Below are 16177 nucleotides of genomic sequence, written 5' to 3' on the forward strand. Positions count from 1 at the left end.
TAAAACAGCAGTGTTATAGATGACATAAAAACAAGATATATAAGGATTGCTGTCGGTAATATGATTGCAAAAGTTGGTCGGAACACTGACAGTATGGAGGATGTAACGTTTAAAGAAATGCAAGGGGTACGTTTATCAGCTTTTGTCTGCAGTTTAGTAACTGACAGCACTTGAAAAAAAGGTACACTTATTTATACATTTGAACAACTTCAGATAGTAGTTAGAGAGAGAGAGAGCACTGATGAATGTTGGGAGCCGTAAGCCCCTTCCACACGGGCAAACTTCGCTCAACGAAATTTGCTCTGTGTATTTAAGCCCCGTACACACTTGGAAACATTGTTTGGAAACGGTTTCCAAACAGTTTGAAAACTGTTTCCAAACTGTATGGAAACATTGTTTCTAAACTGCTTACAAACGTTTCCAAACAGTTTGGAAACTGTTTGCAAACCATTTCCAAACACCATTTCACGAATTACTGTTTCCCATACAGAATGGGAAACACTGCGTGTGTGTGTGTGCGGCCGAGGCGATGATGAATTAGTACCTACTCGAGACTTGCAGTGATGACAACATGTGGTCTGCCGAGAAAACTCTAGAACTAATTGAATTGCTGCATTCATCCCGAACATTGTGGGATGTAACAAATGAGGATTACAAAAATAGAATTAAAAAGATGGATGCTTTGACGCGGATAGCTGATAAACTTTCTATAACTGTAACCTGTGATGAGTGTAGAGGTTGCTGCAGCAGCGTCTGTATTTTACTTGGCACTTTTGATAAGTTCAAGGGTCAAGAAAAAGAGAAAGATATGGGTGAGGAATTTTTTTGATTTGCTTTTGGCGGAACTGAAATTAGATGGTGGAGGTTTCACCAATTTTGTTCGGATGTGCTCAAGTGACTTTGAACTACTTTTACGGATGGTGGCTCCCAGTATATCTCGAAAGGATACAAAATACACAAAGGCTATTACACCCGACATCAGACTGGCTATTACACTGATTCACTCCACCATCTAATTTCAGTTCCGCCAAAAGCAAATCACCATAGGATCCTTTTTCAAAAAAATTCCTCACCCATATCTTTCTCTTTTTCTTGACCTCCCTTGACTTTATCAAAAGTGCCAAGTAAAATGCAGACGCTGCTGCAGCAACCTCTACACTCATCATAGGTTACAGTTATAGAAAGTTTATCAGCTATCCCCGTCAAGGCATCCATCTTTTTAATTCTATTTTTGTAATCCATATTTGTTAATTTTATTGTTTATGCAAGTTGAGATTCCTTAACGAGCCTCATGTACACCTTCAGGATATCGAAGCAGAGCCCGGCCTTGAAAGGACTCCAATACGTAAACATGAATAATTGAGGGAAAAAATAGTGAATTGCTTGAACTTACCTGAAGAAAGGATTTAAAGTGAACATTTACTCTAGAGGAAAGGTCGCCAGAAACTCAGCTAGTTACTTTACAGCTATTTATTTACAAGAGGCTGCTTAACAGCCAAGGTTAAGTAAATGCTACTGGTCCCCACGTGGACTTATAATATCTCTCAAGTGGATGATAGCTGGCTCAAAATGGAATTCGTAAAAGCTGGTTTCATAATCTTGCGGTAATGCAACACTTGCGGGCAGACAGACTTGACACGTGACTCAGGGAATCTGGAAAAGGATCCCAGATTATACAAGATAAAAGAAAAATGACTTCTTGCACAAGTTACGATTATTCAGTTCTCAAACACTGGGGCAAAGGAACCCTAATGGTTCACTGAGGTATGCAATGACTTCATTTGTCTGGGACGATCACACAAGGGGAAGCATGCGGCCATGAGGCAGTGAGAGGAAACAAAGGGATGAGTTCTTTTGATATAGAAGTTTGAATTTGGGAAAATGGGGAGTAATTAGGCACTAGGATGTAAGGGACTGGCAATATGCTGTTTCACAAGACGTACCTGGATGCCATGTTCAGTGTGGACCTTTGTAGAAAATGTGGCGCCCGGCTTTGTCTCAGGTCTGGGTCTCTTGGCGCGCCAGTAACCCCATGGATAGGCCTAAATGTGAAGGCTGGCTGCGGACATCCGTCCGAGGTCATGACTGGAGCTGTCTGAGGCCGAATCCAGGTGTTTTTCATGGGTGTTGGGAGTCGTTTAACCCCCCAGACAGAGCAGGGCAATCCTGGAAACAGAACATAAAGCCAGCAGAGGGTTCACAGGAAAAAGAGCTTAGGATATAGGCCTAAGAAGTACCAGTCTGCCTACATCCTTCCCTTTGAGATACGTCCCTAAAGCTGACAAGAGTCTATTTTCCCCCAACTTAGGAAATTCCTACATCTGGCAGGCTAGCTTTGGTTTCCCGCCCAAATCAGCTGATATTTGGAGGAATATGGCTGCCTTTTTACAAATCAAAATAATTACTTGAATGCTGGGTAGACGAAAGAGATCGATAAACGTAGCAGCTCCCCCTGTTAAGAAAGCATTCACTCCCTTTCGGGCGTGAAGGCCTTGGCTTAAATAAGTTGATCGTCTCTTCTACCCAGTTCTCCTACTCTAACCGAAGTTTTTAGAGCAGCGATACAGCTAACTACAGTGGCCTACCTAACTTATAGGTGGAGATGCTAAGTGTACTAACTTATTGGATTAATGTAGTTTAGCCTAAGTAAGAACTACTGGTTGTCTGTGACGACAATCTACTCTACCCCTAGATAAGGTTACTTGAACATTCTACTTGCTACTACCCTAATGCCCTGGTACTAAATCATTAGCCTAACCTACTCAATACAGTTAATTTGGGACGCAATCATTCCAGAGTGTGGTACGCACAGCAGCAGTTCAGCGACGGAATTGTTAAAATACATGATGTGAGGTAATGATGCGTGAGGATGATGAGTAGTTAGTTGACCAGGATGGAAATGCAATGAGGTAATTATGACATTTACATGAGTGTTAGTATCACAATTTCTAGGGGTTAGAGGGTTAGTTTACTGGCAGAGATCAGGCTGGCTACCTTCTCTGGGTAGGTGCCAGGATCACTCTGCAAATGAATGTGACACTGTACCTCGGGCACAGGTGTCAAGGAGAGCATGTGGCTCTTTGGTTAGTGTGTTAATGATTTGTTACGTCCCTTCTTCTTCTTATTGTTCCTCCAGGACCTGGCTATACCAGTCCTAGGAGTAGATGGAGGCACTGACTCTGGGGTAAGGCCAGAAACGCCGTCAGGAGCAGCGGCAGTGGTAGCCTGAGGGATTGCAGAAGAACACCCTACTTCGGTATCTGCAGCAACCATCGTAGAGGTGGAACCTACTGCAGGGGAGGCCCTAACTTCGGCTGCTGCGACAACCGTCGTAAAGGGAAAACTCCAGGCTGACTCCTGGTCGGGCAGTTCCTGGTTTTCCAGAGGAGGTATGAAGATAAGGTCTGCCGGAGGTTCATCCTCGGGCGACAAAGGTGATGTTGAAGAATGATGACGGACTGGAGATGGGCCATGGGCTGCGGTAAGCTCCATGCCTGTTGGAGGATCTCGTGTAGGAGGATCCTTGATAAGGTTAGGCGCAGGCGCTAGCTCGGGGCCAGGCGCAGAGGTCAAGTTCGGTGGTGGCTCTACGTCCAGGCTGGACGGAGCTTGGCACTGCCCAGTGCTGCCAAATGGCACTGGCAGAGAGTTGAGGTCGACTGGACCTGTGGCGGGTACCGGAGGTGCAATACCTGTCAGCGTGCCCTTGGAAATGGGAGACAGAGGGTCCTGTCTCTTTTGGAAGGCTAAGCCTTGTGGAATATGGTCAGTGTCCGCTGCTGGTAGTCTGCTAGGGCACTTAGGCCAATTAGTGGAGTGCCCTAGTACGTTGCAGGTTTTGCAACGGAACTGTGAATGATCAATCTCCCTCCTTGGTAACGGGGGAGACTGTTGGTGGACGTACTTCCTGGAGGAAGTAGAATTTCGATGACTCCTTGCTTTGGATGGATTGACGGTGGGGTTAGGACCCCTAGGCTTTTTGAAATGAGAGGGAGACTTCATGTCTTGCCCTAGGAGGAGGTCGTAACCTCCTGGAATGTAGCTTGCAACTGCAAGGGTACAAACCTTGGAGAAGTGAGGTCTGGTGACCCTCAATTGGACGGTCGGAAGGATCAGCTTGATATGGTTGATACCTTCAATGGTTATTAAGTGACGTCTATCGACGTTAGCCCCTCGGGGGATTCGATCTTCCCGTATCAGGGAGATTTGAGCACCAGAGTCGTCGTAGGCTCTGACGTGGCTTGGCGGATAATGGCTTTGGAGGGGTGCGACGGTTATAGGGCCCTTAGCTGGGGGTCCTAGTGAGGAAGGATTTGTAACGGCCATTGCGATGGCAGGAATATTGTGATTAGCGCACCCTCCGTAATTTGCAGCCATGTGACCCTTGCGGCCACAGTCTCGGCAGAACTTGCTCCAGAACTTCTTTCGTGGCACTGGACGGTAAGGCCGAGATGGCCCCACAGGTTGCGAATCTGTGGAGTCACCAAGGCTGGCAGTGTGCTCTGGCACAGGTGAAGAATCCTCTCTGGCAGTGAATTGATGTGGGGAGGTGAATGAGTCCTCCGTTGGTTCACCCTCGAAAACAAGTCCGGGGTTAACTGGTGGGCTTACCTCTTCCAAAGGGGAGGAGGTAGGCGGTAAAATGGTAAGAGGCTGGCAGGATGCGGCAGGAATTTCTATCTCGGGCACTGGATCAGGACCAGGCTCACAAATAGAAAGGATGTCAGGCTGACCAGAGACGGCGGGACTAAGAGAGACAGTGGGTGCAGGGCTCGAAGCTGGCCGAGTGGCTTGAGCTATGATACTCTCCTTATGGGCCTTCTCCCGCTTGATTTCGAGTTCCTTCTCCTTGAGAGCTAGCTCATGCTGTCTCTCTTCTTCCCTTGCCTTCCTTTCTGCTTCTCTGGCTTTTCTCTTGTTTTCTTTTTCTTCCCTTTCTTGTAGGCGTGCGGCATCCTGCTGCGCCTTCATCCACTGGTCCAGTGTAACCGGCCTCCTTGCCCAGAGTTATGAGGATTCGGAGCTTCTCTAGCTCTATGGCAAAGAAGTCGCGGGAAGCAGGGGAAGACATTTCCCTTAGGCTGCAGCAGAGGCTCGGATGAAAATGAAAATAATGGCCAGGAAGGGTACTGAATGGAATGGGAGTGCCTACTGCGTAAAGTGGCACTCACTTGGAAATGTGTTCTGAAATAAGTAATGAAAGGTCTTAAAAGACTGGGTGCTCTGTGGCACTTGGGAAATGTCCCGTAAGTTGGTGGCACTTCTAGAATGGCACCTTCTGATGAGGCAGAAAATCAAATAGTGTGCGGCGTACGTCACACTTAAGGGCGTTCCTCACTTGGGAGACGCTGGAATGGGCAACCTGTAGGTCCAATACACGTGCAATGGCACTTATGGAGGCGTTCCTTGGGCAGCACTAGGAGTGCTGGTATTGCGGCACTTCGGGAGGCGTTCCCTTGTTGAGTGATCCGAAATGGTGGATACTCTAATGAATGGGCGTTCCGTAGGACGGACACGCAGGTAAAAGGCTACCTGTACGTCTGTACAGGTGCACGGCACTTTCAGGAGGCGTTCCTTTTGGGACAGCACTAGTAATGCTGGTATTGCGGCACTTCGGGAGGCGTTCCCTTGATTGGGTGATCCGGGATAGCGGATACAATAATGGATTGAGCGTTCTGTAAGGACGGACACGCAGGTTTGACAGCACTTAGGGCTGGTATTGCGGCACTTTCGGGAGGCGTTCCCTTGTTGAGTGTTCTGAAGGATCACTGACCCTTGGACACGGACACACTAATTAATTGGGCGTTCCGTAAGGACGGACACGCAGGTAGAATGGCTACCTGTACAGTTGTACAGGTGCAATGGCACTTATGAGGAGGTGTTCCTTGTTTGAAGCACTGGTATCGTGCTGGTGTGTCCCGTCGGACGACACTAAATGCAGTATACACAAATATACTGAAGAGAAATGGTACTCTGTTCGGGGCAGAGTGTAATGGTGGAGGAGAGAAAGTAAAAGGTGGGAGTACTTCAGCAGCCAGTCGATGGACAGTGTCACGAATTAGTGGCACTGTAAAATGGTAAGACCTGACGTGCACTGGTGGTGGCCAGTCCTAGACTGGGAACGACTTCCTTGATGGAAGTAATGAAGGTTGCGGTGGCACACTGTGCGGTTTGTGCTTGCGGTATACGCAAGTCTTTTGGGATACAAATGAAAAAGACCACTCGGGCAACGACAGGCAATGGTAATTTTAGAAAGGCTCAGTCCTTTGCTGAAGTACTCGGTAAATGAAATAAATGCTTGCAAAACTGCAATGGACACAGGCGCGTACGTATCACGCTCAGTGTAAATTAAAGACACAAGAGACTAAAACAATGTTAATTCTGCATGCTATAAGTAATGGGCGTAGTACTCTTGGCTTCGTGAATAATGGGTTCTGGTTCTCTCTCTCTCTCTCTCTCTCTCTCGGAGAGGGTGAAAATGATATATGAAAAACTCCCTTGTATTGAATTGAACTAATAATGTTAGTTTAATATGACGCAACTTGCGTTAAATGATTTACTTACGTTAACGTTTAATGAAAGAATTGCTTTTGAATACGTTTTATGAAAATGATAACACGCTAGCGATGAACAATTTTTACGTTACTGGTAGCGGCTTGCGCTTATGAAATGATTTGCGTTTACATATGAATTTTACAAAGATGCGTTTTACATTAACAATTCTTGTGATTTACTCTGAAGATTTACGTTAACTTTACGTAAGGATACTAGGTCTCTGTGACAAGTGAAAATGACGGTAAGGATTTTAAGACGAAAATGTTAGCAAACATTTGTAAAAAGAGGTTACGTTAAGTCCGAAGTGGAATGAAACTTTCGCTCAGCGAGCGAGTGAGCGATGCTAGGTGAAACGTGTGAGCGGGCTAGCAGAGCGGTGTGCACAGCGTGTCGTTCAAACAGCTGATTTTCTGTTGTTCAAACAGCTGATTTTCGTGTTGTAAATCGCGAAGGCGATTTACAACACGAAATTCTAATTTCTTATTCAAGGCGAATTACGTTAATTTCTCTGGCAGAACGATAGATACTAGTACCGAGATTAATATTATTTACGTTAAACTTTCAAGACTTACGTTACTTTGCTTAAATCGTTGAGATAATGCTTAAAGGGATAAAAAACATGGCTGCCGCTTTGTGAGACGGAACGTTGGCTGGGAAAGCGCACGCGCGAAGCTTACAAAGCTGGCCAGTTTTGAGCGGTTACCAACACTTGGAATGAAACCTGCATTAAAATGAATTCCCCTAACCTATCACAGACAAAAGAATTGTACACTTCTTTTGCTGTAACTATTAGTAGAACACTCCTAACTAGCTAGGCTTTCTCACACAGCAATAAACCCTGGCAACGCACTTCCTAGTTTGATCTGGTACTTTCTGGCATCTATCTACACACGTGTTAGTGTCTCGTCAGACGAGGACAATGCAAAATAAGAATTCGCGGGGCAAATTGTTTGCTTGCCGCTAAAATTAAGCTCTGGCGCTTTCGCCGTTACAATAATAATATTTCTACTTAGCACTCTTTTAAACACTTCGTAATAAAAATACTTAAACGTACCTTAACCCTCTTACGCCGATTGGACGTATTAAACGTCAAGTCAAAATGTCTCCCGTATGCCGATTGGACGTATCATACGTCGGCTCAAAAAAGTTTTTTTAAAAATTCGCGGAAAAATACTTATAAGCCTACCAGCCGAAAACTTTTGTATCACGCGCCTTGGGGGATGCTGGGAGTTCACGGATCAAGGCGTTGTTTTGTTTACAATCGCTACGCAGGCGCGCAAGCGCGAATTTCTTTCTTATCGCACTAAAAAGTATCAGTGACATATCTCGGAAATTATTTCATCACTTTGACATAATTTTTGCACCATTTTAAATTATCCTTTACATGAAGTATTATATATGAAAATGTGCGCAATTTCATGTAAAATACAACAAAAAATACTCATGATTGTAGCTTTTATCAGTTTTGAAATATTTTCATATAAATAACGATAAGTGCAAAAATTTCAACCTTCGGTCAACTTTGACTCTAAAGAAATGGTCGAGAAACGCAATTATAAGCTAAAATTCTTATATTATAGTAATATTCAATCATTTGCCTTAATTTTGCAACAAATTGGACGTCTCTAGCACAATATTTCGATTTATGGTGAATTTATGAAAAAAACTTTTTCCTTACGTTCGTGCGATAACTCTTCCGATAAATTTTTTCGTGCAATTGTCCTAATGTTTGCACCCTTCTAAATTTGCCGTTACATAAAGTTTTATATATGGAAATGTGCGCAATTTCATGCACAATACAACAAAAAACAACCCATGGTTGTAGCTTTTATCAGTTTCGAAATATTTTCATATAAATAACGTTAAGTGCAAAAATTTCAACTTTCGGTCAACTTTGCCTCTACCGAAATGGTCGAAAAACGCAATTGTAAGCTAAAACTCTTATATTCTAGTAATATTCAATCACTTACCTTCATTTTGCAACGACTTGGAAGTCTCTAGCACAATATTTCGATTTATGGTGAATTTATGAAAAAAAAAAAAAAAAACATTTTCCTTACGTTCGCGCGGTAACTCTTCCGAAAAAATCAGAATTTTTTTGTGCGATCGGAATTTTTTTGTGCGATTGTCGAAATGTTTGCACCATTTAAAATTAGCTGTTACATAAAGTTTTATATATGAAAATGTGCGCAATTTCATGTAGAATACAACTAAAAATGATTGAAGGTTTGGTTTAGCTTTTCTCTTTTTTCGAAATATTTGCATATAAATCACGATATAGAAAAAAAAACCACGTTCGGTCAAATTTGACTCTACCGAAATAGTTGAAAAACGCAATTGTAAGCTAAAAATCTTACGGCCTAGTAATATTCAGTCATTTTTCTTCATTTTGAAACAAATTTGAAGTCTCTAAAAACAATGGTGAATTTTTGAAAAATATATTTACCTTCACGTCCGGCGCGACCGATTCAGCGGGCCGCCAAAGTCTCCGAAATACGTTACATTGCATTATCCTAATATTTGCTCCTTTTCATATTAGCCTTTTTATAGAGTTTCATATATCAAAACGTGTGCAAATTCATGAAGAATACAATAAAAAATAATTGAAGGTTGTAGCTTTTTCCAACTCCGAAATATGTGCATATAAAAATATATATATATAAAAATTTCGACATTCGGTCAAATTTAACTCGTCCGAAATGGTCAAAATCTGCAATTCTCATCTAAAACTCTTACAGTATCGTAATATTCAATCAATTGTATTAATTTTGAAACATATTGGAAGTCTCTAGAAACCAATATTTAGAAATTAACGGTGAATTCTTTTGAAAATAACATTTTTTTATTTTTTACGTCCGCGCGTTACGAATTCGTACATCATTTTGTGATAATATTTTTCCGGTGTTGCTTTTATTGTTTTACTATGTATTATATATCAAAAGGATTGCAATTTAGTGTACAATACAACAAAAAGAAAAGTAACTCTTTAGCTTTGACCGTTTTTTGCACAGCGTGATTTGAATACAATTATCTATGAATTTTTTTTTTTAGCTACAATATATCGCATTATTTACATATGATAATGATATTATTTTTGATATTATTTTCAGTTAGATGGATTGACCATCACTAAACTTCAGGCAATGAAAAAAAATGAGCCAAAAATGAACTCTTAATCTTCAAAACTAAGCGCGCTGTGATTTTTTGAAAAAATTATTTTTTCCGCTTCCGCGCTCACTCCAAACCGGCGCTGGCATACAGGAGAGGTTTTGATTTTTAGGGCTTCGACGTAAGAGGGTTAAGCTAACATTTGTTATAAAATAATCATATTATATGAATGGTATACCTTACGGTGAGTCAGTGTCTCCCGCTGCAAGTGTGCTTTGGTTTGCTTTGTAAAAACATTTACATTTTAAGTTTTACAAGGGATAACTCGATTTACAAGCTTTTTTTTAAGCAAGCCCAGATTCGATGCTGGCAAGCAGTCGTCATTGTTACGTATGAGCCCGGCCTTGAAAGGACTCCAATACGTAAACATGAATAATTGAGGGAAAAAATAGTGAATTGCTTGAACTTACCGTAAGAAAGGATTTAAAGTGAACATTTACTCTAGAGGAAAGGTCGCCAGAAACTCGGCTAGTTACTTTACAGCTATTTATTTACAAGAGGCTGCTTAACAGCCAAGGTTAAGTAAATGCTACTGGTCCCCACGTGGACTTATAATATCTCTCAAGTGGATGATAGCTGGCTCAAAATGGAATTCGTAAAAGCTGGTTTCATAATCTTGCGGTAATGCAACACTTGCGGGCAGACAGACTTGACACGTGACTCAGGGAATCTGGAAAAGGATCCCAGATTATACAAGATAAAAGAAAAATGACTTCTTGCACAAGTTACGATTATTCAGTTCTCTAACACTGGGGCAAAGGAACCCTAATGGTTCACTGAGGTATGCAATGACTTCATTTGTCTGGGACGATCACACAAGGGGAAGCATGCGGCCATGAGGCAGTGAGAGGAAACAAAGGGATGAGTTCTTTTGATATAGAAGTTTGAATTTGGGAAAATGGGGAGTAATTAGGCACTAGGATGTAAGGGACTGGCAATATGCTGTTTCACAAGACGTACCTGGATGCCATGTTCAGTGTGGACCTTTGTAGAAAATGTGGCGCCCGGCTTTGTCTCAGGCCTGGGTCTCTTGACGCACCAGTAACCCCATGGATAGGCCTAAATGTGGGAAGGCTGGCTGCGGACATCCGTCCGAGGTCATGACTGGAGCTGTCTGAGGCTGAATCCAGGTGTTTTTCATGGGTGTTGGGAGTCAGCTTAACTCCCCACGAGCAGGGCAATCCTGGAAACAGAACATACAGCCAGCAGAGGATTCACAGGAAAAAGAGCTTAGGATATAGGCCTAAGTCTGCCTACATCCTTCCCTTTGAGATACGTCCCTAAAGCTGACAAGAGTCTATTTTCCCCCAACTTAGGAAATTCCTACATCTGGCAGGCTAGCTTTGGTTTCCCGCCCAAATCAGCTGATATTTGGAGGAATATGGCTTCCTTTTTACAAATCAAAATAATTACTTGAATGCTGGGTAGACGAAAGAGATCGATAAACGTAGCAGCACTGAAAGGGTATGTTAAGGCATGACCACAACTGAGGTGTGGACAGGAAACATTGTTTGGAAGTAGTTTACAAATAATTTGCAAACTGTTTCCAAACTTTTTGGAATCAAGTTTTCGGAAACAGTTTGCAAACTGTTTGGAAACCGTTTCCAAACATTGTTTCCAAACAATGTTTCCAAGTGTGTAAGGGGCTTAAATTAATAAGGATCACGTCAGAAACGCAGATAGAGCGGGAAAAGATCTGACTTTCCCTGCTTCTGACGTCACTTCGAACACAGTTCGTCGAACAAAGCTCGACCGTGTGGACGGAGTTATAGAAGTACAGATGTTAGCAGTGATCACTAATTCATCATTGCCGCTCTGAAGCTGCGATTAGAATCGCCCAACAAAAAAATCTATATAGTTAGGTTTGATATGCAAAGCTTGTAAAAGATGAACAGTAAATGGCTTTTGAAGTTGAATATCAAAATAGACTTGCAGCTCAAGAAACCATATATACCTTGATAGTAGCAGACAATTATTATGGGCTGGTTCAGCATCTGTCTGCTTGATCAGATGTACCAGGGTATGAGGGCAACAAAACTGAGGTAGGCCTATTGGTTACTGAATACAATAAAGTCTGCAGACAAGAGCAAAGACTAGTATAAGCAGACATTTCAGGGAAATGATGTAGAATGCAGAGTAGAGCATGCTGAGCACTCAAGTGCAGATAGTGAAATTAGATCAACATCAAGAAGAGATAAAGAGAGTGTTTGGGTAATGAAATATCCATGGGTAAACAAAAACTAAGGAGGAAAATGCCTGTCGAAAAGAGGGATGGGACACTAATAATCCCAGATGAAGAGATAAGACAACACTGGATTGTTTATTTTCATGAGTCATGAATAAGAGACAAGGAAGAGCTAATCTTATCGATATACCAGAAGCTGGCGAGGAACTGAAAGTTCTTAGGAATTTACTACAGCTTTTGAAGTGGAATCAATAATAGATAAAATTAGGAGATGGAAAACACCAAGTCATGATGGAATCACTGCAGAGATTATTTGAGCTCTTTTGCAAAACATGAAAAAGAAATCAGACCCCCATTTTCGAGAATTAAAAGTTAAAGCTAAGGTATAAAACAAAAAGTTGATATGACTGAATGAAGTAACTGCTGAGGCATTGCATTTACATCAGCTGTAGTGAAAATATTCACTGTGCTTTTTCAAGATAAGCTGGAGAAAAAAAACTTACAGATAAAGAGCACTACGAGAAAGCTTTTGACAAGGTCCACAGACCAATGCTATGGAAGGTTTTGCATCGTTGTGACATACAGGTGTAAAATTAATGCCGTTAGGGTCTTGTCAAGTGGAATTTTTGTTTAACCTGCGTATAAATTTTGTAATGAAATTGGTCGCCTAAAATGGAAGGTATAGACTGGAGTAACGATAGAAATGTGACGGACTTAGAAAATGTGGATGATCCTCTTTTAATCGGCAAAACACCAAAAGATCTACGAAACTTGCTTGACAGAGTGCATCATATATGTTGGGAGAGAAGGGACTTCCAATAAATCTAAGAAACAGATGAAACGCAGACCGAGCATAAAAAAATGAAATTACATCAGATGGAAAAAGGGTCAGCGGTCGAATCTCTCACCTATTTACCTATTTATGAATAATGTTCTCCAGTACCGCTTCATTTGAGTCAGATTTTCGTGGAAGACTGACAAGGTAAATCAAACAAGATTCTGAAATCAAGTATGCTGGAATTACATAGTATATAAACATACAATCCCACTGGTTGTAAGGATAGTGTTTCTTCCCTTGTAATACCAGCACTTCTCTATTTCTCTTCTATTCCAATGACGGTTATTCATGGCTTCTCTCTCTCTCTCTCTCTCTCTCTCTCTCTCTCTCTCTCTCTCTCTCTCTCATCCTTGTACTGCCATCCATAAAATTCCCCAGATTTTATATTCTACACTTCTCTCTTAACATGTTTACTGTTTGCCTCATTTTTTCAACTTGATTTTCCTCTCTCTCTCTCTCTCTCTCTCTCTCTCTCTCTCTCTCTCTCTCTCTCTCTCTCTCTCTCTCTCTCTCTCATCCTTGTACAGACGGCCAACGAAAAATTGGCGTAGTTTCTTAATTCATTGTTCGTTATGGAAATATTGACATATGCAGGTGCTAGATTATTTACGTAACAATAAATAACATTTCCTTTCAAAGGTGCTATACTTCAAATAAATTACATTAGAATTGAGTAGACTTATTCAACGTATTAAAGATAATTATTTTGCAAAGTAAGGAAAATATATACCGATGGGTCCACAATTTCTAATTTTATTCTCAACTCTAGCTTCGTGACAGCATACCGAAGATTTTGAAGTTGGCTTTGCTGCCGCTCAAGTCTTTACTCAACGTATCGTACTGCACTGCGGTGATGTCATTTCGTCTCCTACAGCCGATAAATAATACATCAAGGTGTTAACATTCTTTGAAAACTATGTTTAATTAAACTAACTAGCAAACTTACCCATCTACGATGGGTGATAAAATACGGGTGCAGAAGTGAAAAATTTATATGTACTATTTGTTCAGCAATATTAAAATAAGGGCGATTTTTATACATACCTACTACAGAACCTCTTTGTACACAATATCAGTTTGTCCACAACTTAATTTCAAGTTGGCAGAGTCAGTTGCTCTGCTCATCGCCACATACAGTTGGCCATGCGTGAACATGGGTGACGGCAGAAACACAACAACACGATTCAAAGTCTGGCCCTGCGACTTGTTTGCAGTGAATGAGAAGGCCAGGTTGAATGGAAACTGCCTGCGCCGTAACTGGAACGGAAACTGGTTGTCCGAAGGCATCAGAGGAATCCGGGGGATGAACAGACGTTTGCCGGTGTGAGGGCCTGTTGCTATCACTGCTTTGATGACGTGGGAGTTTAGCTCCATAACGGTGTACCTCGTTCCGTTGCAATGTCCATTGACAGGATCGAAATTCCGAAGCAACATTACCGGGCAGTACTTCTTCAACGTTATTTTGTGCACTGGCAGTTCCGATGGATTCAAGTTATTCAAAAAATCTTGCGGATATTGATGATAATTTTCATCTTCTATTGTGTCCGAGCTGAAATCTTCGTGACTTTCTAGGGGAAGTTGTACAGAAATTATGTATGAAAAATCGTAAAGTAACTAAGTCTACGGGAATAACCAGCCTCGTTTCACGGCCAGAAACAGCTCCGTTTCAGGGAATCCCTTCTCACCCCCACCCCCTACAAAGGAGGGGGGTAGGTTGGATGAAACCCCATTACAAACCATCTTAGGGGTCCCCACAATAACCCTGCCAAGTTTCATGCCCATCTGACCAGCCGTTTGGCCGTGATTGAATGACAGACAGACAGACATTACTCCCATTATAATACTAGTATGATTTTGTCCTTTGATCAATAAAATAATTTGCATGGCACATTTAGTGGGCCTAAATTGGACTTCTGTGATTTTCCCACATGATTAGCCTAGGTCTATACTCTCTCGGATACATAATATTAATGAATATCTAAATCGACAATATATATATATATATAATATATATATATATATATATATATATATATATATATATATAATCAGCTTTATTTGACTATTCCCATTATTCTTGTTTTATTAGCCATGTTCTCCTTTCTTCTTATCCTTTTCATAATTGCTTAACATAATTACTCTGACCTACTATAAGATTCAAGGCCTCTGTAACACGGTTTTTTGGACTTTGCTCCTTATCAAAGCATCGGATGTAGCTGAAAGTTGACATGTGTATATTGTACAACCACACACAAATTTTATCACCATTATCAATAACCTAAACCCGATAGTTTTGATTTTTATAGAGTAAAAATTATCTAGCCGACGCCATGGCCAATGATAACGAGCCATGAGTCGAAAAACATTCATTATGTAAGCAAGGTAAACACACTGTTTTACGAAATGTTGCTCCGCCCATCCACCAAACAGAAAAACCCATAGCAGTCAAGAATGGCTAACAGGATTTGAAATTGTCCCCGTAGTTGCGAAACTGCATTTGTCTTACGACTTACGACTTTATACAGTCAAGAAAAAGCCCGTGGCCATACTTACTGTAGCCTGAATAGGTAATTATTCAGTTTCTAGTTTAAATCCAATATTATGGTCTGATTTGTATTTAGCGTAACGTGGATTATAATACTTGTAATGTCATTCAGGATTTTGAACATTTCCATCAACTATTCACTATGCCACCAAGAGAGAGGGAAAGAGAGAGATTGTATGTAAACAGTCTTTATATAACTATTTTTGTTAAAATAAGATTTTTATCCAAAGTAAATACAAGCTTATATGTGCTAAAATCTCCAGCAGACCAACGGATCATCCGATATAATTTTTTTCTTCTTCTTTAGGCCGTACGACCGTGTTGGATATAAAGACTTTATGAATGGCGGAACGATACATAGAAGTGGGTGGGGTATCTGCGCTAGCGTAGTAATACTACTGTAGTAGTAGTGCCGCCGCAACATTAGTAATATCAGTATACGTTTAGGCCAACTGCTGGGATTCTTGAGGATCATTTAGCACTTCTTACAACTACTCGAGAAATGAGTTTTTAAAGCCAGAAGTTAAATTTTCTAATCCAACAATGCCCATGATAGCCTTCAGTGTTATCCTGAATTATAACGAGGCCAAAGTGGGTGGAGCCTCATGTAGTCATCATTCTGACGATAATTACTGGTGTAGGTTTAAAGCCAAAATACGGTACCAGCTATTTTTTTTTCAGTGAATAGGTAGATAGCTAATAAATAAAAATTGCTTGACATTGGATATAGCAGTTATCAAATCAAGCTTGTCTACCATGTTTTTGAAAATTACCAACTATTCCCTACATCTTGTCAATCTAATTATGACATATAAAGTAGACTGTAATTTCTTAGGACACTTATTTTGGGAGTTAGACTAATAATCGAAGTAGTTTTGTATTTATT

The 16177-nt window shown here is 41.2% G+C and overlaps 1 protein-coding gene across 1 annotated transcript in view; it reads right to left on the reverse strand.

Moving 5' to 3' along the window:
• The window catches only part of LOC135215695 (nucleolin-like), a 109350-nt gene that overhangs the window by 76492 nt on the left and 16681 nt on the right, over positions 1–16177 (reverse strand). The gene's annotated exons all lie outside the window — the stretch shown is intronic.

The sequence above is a fragment of the Macrobrachium nipponense genome, chromosome 5 (assembly GCF_015104395.2).
Source record: "Macrobrachium nipponense isolate FS-2020 chromosome 5, ASM1510439v2, whole genome shotgun sequence".
Classification (NCBI taxonomy): domain Eukaryota; kingdom Metazoa; phylum Arthropoda; class Malacostraca; order Decapoda; family Palaemonidae; genus Macrobrachium; species Macrobrachium nipponense.